The sequence below is a fragment of the Cupressus sempervirens genome, chromosome 3, assembly GCF_028749045.1.
Source record: "Cupressus sempervirens isolate cs-2001-9-10 chromosome 3, ASM2874904v1, whole genome shotgun sequence".
Classification (NCBI taxonomy): Eukaryota; Viridiplantae; Streptophyta; class Pinopsida; order Cupressales; family Cupressaceae; genus Cupressus; species Cupressus sempervirens.
Window position 1 is genome coordinate 71882137 of NC_143120.1, and position 6000 is coordinate 71888136.

Genomic DNA, 6000 nt, shown 5'->3' on the forward strand with positions numbered 1-6000 from the left:
TTATTGATGCATATTTAGATTGGTGGCTTGGATTTTAGTTTCCTATGTCCCAAGTCACATGATTTGCTAATTTATCTTCATGTAGAAGGGATGAGATATTATTCCAGGTATAGTCATGGTGGAGCATTGTGGTTGACTATTTTATGCTGACAGCTTGGACACTTTGAGAGTTAGTTTCTCGGTTCATGGATGTGATCATAGTGTCATAGATTTTGGCATGACATGACTAGATATATAGCTACATCCTTGATGCTCATTGGTTTGGATTCCTAATTTGGTTATGGTTATACACACACACACACACACACACACACACATATATTCTTGGTTGAGGATCATGGCTATTTGGTTTCTTTGGAGAAGCTCATGATGTGCACTTTGAGTTCTTTGATGGTTTTGTAAGGAAACTTGGCAATAAAGAATATAACCATTTCCACATAACCCATAATAGATCTAAAATAAACATGGAATTAAAATCCACATGCAAGAGAATAGACAACATACTCACAAAATTGTGACACAAGATATACCCTGGGAAACCCTCATTGAGGGGAAAAAAAACCCAACCTCCAAAAGCATCCATCACCATGTATTATTCAGCAAAAAATACCATTGCCATACAACCATGGAAGCCTTCATGGCCATAGCCACAACCGAGCAAACTATGTGAACAAGCATGAATCCACACATCCCATGCCATGATTTCAACCTTCACAAATGCTCCCTTGGCTAACCTATCAAGCCTTGTCCCGCTCGACTCTTGCCTTTCTCCTTCTTACTCTTTCTCTACAACAACTACCCTTGTGGTTGCTTATATAGTAGCAAGTCCCACAAAACCACTAGGTGGTATTACATAAACCATGTGCTAAAACCATGTACTACCTAATCCACTGACCCCACATTTAATATTGGGCATTTAATTCTTTTCTCCAATATTAAATAATTACATCAAATATTATCACAATGTTACAATACAACTCATCAAGAATATTCCATAAAAATCTTTAAATGTTGCACGTCCATCTAGGCACAACATTACATAATAAATAAAATAATAAAATAACAATATTATGCAATGCGTGCAACACCCATTATTTCAACAAGTTTGATGCCTTCATTGATTCTCATGGCTAGAGGATGGTTTTGTTGATAATTGGCTAATGAGGATATGTAATTGTTGTCATTTATGGCAACAGATGATGTACATGCTTACAGAAAACCTTAGAAATAAAGATACTTAACTTTTGGAACTTAGAAAATTGTTTAAGTATGAATTTGGTATACAATAGTGTATTGTTTTGTTTGTAAATTGTTATTGATGTCATATTATGACTAACAAAGTTGGATGGAGATAATATACATGTTGATGATGACATGTATAACCCCAAAAGTTAGTACAAATTGTACAAAAAAGAGATATTTGTGTTTTACAATGTAATAGGACAATGGAATTAAATGAAAGGAATTATTTTATTTGCAAAATAATTACTTTTCCAATTAGGGCCGACATCCTAGATGTTTAATCTAAGTTGGAAAAGTGTATTGTGGTCTTAGCTGACCTAGCAATAATTTGTGTAAAGGCGCATGTGGTATTTATGCAAAGGACATCTTGCAAATTCAAGTGTGCTATCTTGAAGAAGTTGTGTTGAGCAATTGTATGTGAACTTTTGTGAAAGTGATATATGAGAAGTTTGTGAAGCCATTTTGTGATCCAAGATCGAACTGAGAAAAATCTATATTCTAGAAGTCTGATTACTTGTTTGGGCAGTGAGCTCTTCTTGTAATTGGAAGTGCATGTTTAGGCAGTGGGCTCATCATGCATCTACTGTACTACAACTCCTAACAAGGTTGGAATCTCCTAATAGGGATTCAAAGTCTCCTAACAAGGACTCTCTATACTGAATTTGCTCATTGATTCCTATTAGGGTCCATCCTTTAACAAGGAACTTACATATCAATATATTATCTAGTGGTTATCATCCCCACTAGGGTTTTCCCTTTGTCAGGTTTCCCTAGTTAACAAAATATGATGTTATGAGTTATCTTTGTGCATGGTTACTACTATTGTTCAACATTACTTTATTACTTTTTTATGTATGGTTTAAAGTAAAAAATAATATCTAGTTGGCGACTAAAGTTTGTAAATTATTGATTCACCCCCTCTCTCAATAATTACTATTTCTAACAATTGGTATCAGAGTGCAGTTACTTAGAAGAGGCTTAACAACTTGAGTAAGATCCCTATGGATATGGAACAATTGATGAAGAACTTTGAAGAGACATTTGAACAAATTGATCTCCTCACTGAAGAAAGAGATAGGTTGAAGGATAGATATGAAGACTCCAAAGTATAGATTGGACAATTAAAGGAAAAGATTGAACATCTCAAATCCAAGCCTAAATCTATTGAATCTGAAACTAGTGATGATGATTATTCAAAATTGAAGACATAGTATGAGATCTTGAAGCATGAATTGAAGATTACAAATTTGAAGTTAACTTTGAGGAGTGATCCTAGAAAAATTGAAACTGATTTGAATACTGAGAATGCAGATCTTAGAGCAAGTCTGGAAAAGAAGACATCTAAGCTTGAAACATTGAAAGAAGATCATGAAGAATTTCATAAGTACAATACTATTATGAAAGATGAATTAACTCAATGCAAGTAACAACTTGAGAAGCCTTATTCTAGCAGAGAAAAAATTGATGATTCAATGTCAATATAAAGACCTATTTATGATAAGGCTAGTCTTGGTTATCTATTTAACACATCTACAAAAAAACCTAAGATTATATTAGAGCCAAAAGAAAAAAGATAAATTTGATGATAAGATTGAATCCAATCAATCTTCTAATAAACCTAAATAAGTTGGACAAGACAAGGAAGTTGAAATATTGGATGAACCAAAGCAAGTGGAATCTCCTAAGAAAACCAGGTATGAATTTAGAGGTAAGTTTTTTTCATGTAATGAAATAGGTCATATGAAAAGGGATTGTTCAAATAAGTCATTTAATCATGTTAAGGATCTTTATTTTTATAATTGTCATGGTATGGGTCATAAAGCAATTGATTATAGGAAACCTAAATATGATAATAATAGAAGGAATAGTAGAATATCTAGGAATACTAACCCTATAGATAGAAGAAGATCTAATGAAAGGACATTAAGAGAATGAAGGCCTTATGAGGAAAGAAGATAGATCATGTGTTATAAGTGTAACAATTTTGGACATATAGCTTGGAATTTTCATGTACCTAATCAACAAAATGCTAGAAGTAGAACACCAGTATGTGTAACACCCCAAAATTGGCTCATTGCCATGTTAACCAATTCTGGTCTATTTTGATCAACCCTAAAGTCTTCTTTTAATAGGTAATTCTTACTTTGATTTTCACTACTTGACTTAATTGTCAAATACTAGAAACCCTAATCTGCATTAATCATATTACTCATTTAATTCCTAAAGTATTGACTTAGGTTAGCTGCATTAAACCTATTGATTAGATTTATTTTAAATATAAAGTACTTATACTTTAATTAAATTAAATTATTTCCTAAGGCTAATGTACTAAGGAATTAAATTTATTTAATTTAATAATGTGGTTACTTTAATTAATTGAATGTGATTATCCAAATAATTGAAATATGTATTTAATGAGGTCATATCTCGTCTTATTAAATTAAATAATCTCTTCAAAATCTTCTCTTCAGTTCCAAAATGGAAACTCTGAGTGAACTATCTCTCAAATTGGAATTAATTTAGTTAACTTGTTCTCACACTAATGAAAAGCTTAGTTAACTACTCATCACACTCAGATTTGAAACAATTAACTTCACCTGTACAGGGAAGTTTCCATTTTAACTGAATATTTTCTTTAATCTTAATTGTTCATCCCAATTAATCATGACCATTGATGGATTTCAAGATTTCTATATAAGAGGCTTCTAATTCCTCATTTAGGAGGTCAAAATTTGAATTGTATTGAATTGTTGTCAATTTAATTACTCATTTAAGTTCTATCTTTTACACTTGGTTTAGCATTTGATATCATTTTAGAGTAAAGATGCATACATTTAGCTTAATATCTTTTATTTCTTAGATTATTGCTTGCACTTCATATAGATTAATTGCATAAGCATATACTTTCATAAAAATCCTTCATTTTAGAAAGGTCTAGTTACTTGCTTCTTATTCTGAGAGCATATAGGCATAATCCTTCTAGTTAGAAGGCAACAAGTTGAATTGTCGAGCCTCTTGGATAAACAACTCCATGTTTATTCCAGGATGACTCCACATATAATGACTATGTTGAAGTGTAGGTGGAAGATCTGAGGTCACATTTTCACATATACATTTCTAGCGCCCACCATGGGGCAAAGAAAAACAAATTGTCTAGCCTTCTTTGTTTGGTTTTCTGATATTTTCATCATTCTACCATACCTATCCATACAATTTTCTAGATTTTTGTGTGAAGATTTGAGGGTTTCACCCATTTCTCTCCACTTTCTCACATGAAAAAGTGCTTTATTACATGAATTCTCACACAAAACCTCATTTTCTTGCATGTGTAAGTGAAAGACTTTGTGTGGACTTGCACAAGATTTCGTGTGAAATCTTGAAACAACACAGTTAAGATGGAGTTTTTTCAGTATGCTGCTTATCATTTTTCACTAAAATGTTTTCTTTGAAGCATCTTTATTTTAGTTTTGCTAATTTTCTATAGCCTAATAGTTGTCTGTAAGATGTTTTTAAAGAAGAATCCTTTAAAAAAACTTTCTAAACATGAACTATGTGTTTGCAGGACGTTGTTAAAGATACGATTATCGAAGACCAATCTTAAAATCCACCAAAACAATGTGTCTTTTTCTTGCTTTTCAAACATAGTCTTATTAGGGCTTGTGAACTTCGTAGGGTGCATGACAGAGGAATAGGGGACTATAATCTTCACCACTTGGAGGTCATGACCAAGGGTGAGGGTGAATCAGAAACCTAGAAGCGTTTGAAAGACGACATCTGAGGGAGGCAAGCAACTTAGTGGTTCTTTAGTGCAAATCCTCTTCTATGATGGGATGATGATTTCCTTTTAAGGGGATCAGAATCTTTAGAAAGGATAAATCTAGATTGATTAAGCTAAGTCAGTGATTAATGTGTTTTGTGTGTTTGGGTGAGGAAATAAGGTAGAGGAGTATACTCTTTCCCCTTGAGGGAAATCAAAAACTTTAACCCTTATATTTGAACCAAAAATCCTAGTTAATCCTTTAGAGGGCCTATTGGAGTGATCCAACCTTTGGGAATGACCCAAGTGAGCACACTCATTTCACCAAAGATTCCAACTCACTATAATAAAGAAGCTTTGTAGAGTGAAAAACTCCAAAGCCATATTAATTTCCTCTCCTTCATTCTTGATATCGCATATCAAGGAGAGGCTCTGTCTATTACACTGGCTGGTGCTGGCCCCAATTTTGCTAAGAAAGTGTGTGCACTTTTAGATGCTATTGTGGGCTATCGGTCTCAACTCTACTTGTAGAGGCATCAGAGATTAATACAAATAGAAGCCAAGTAAAAACCTTTAGTTAGAGGCTACCTGGTTCACCTCCAAAAGGGGGTATAATCTTTGTGCAAGGAGGGGGAAGAATCTCTCCTGTAGAACTCACCATGAAAAATAAAATTTCTTTACGAAAATACACTAGGAGAGCCTATTTATAAAGGCCTCTAGGATGCTTCTAGAATGGACTAGAAAGAGCTAGGAGATAAGCATGACAACTAAGCACACACCCATAAAAAGTGGATTATCCTCCACACAGATGAGAGGATAAGTATGACAAGGTGTATCTCATGTAGAGATGATGTAGATGGAGGCCAGGGCCTTAAGTGGCTGTTAATGTAACCCATTGTAAGTTGTTTAATAAGTGAAAACACTACACTAAAAGAGAGTAAAATGAACCTAATAAGAGTCTTTGTATGTTCTCACCCATGTCTCGAGTGCTAGTATAGACT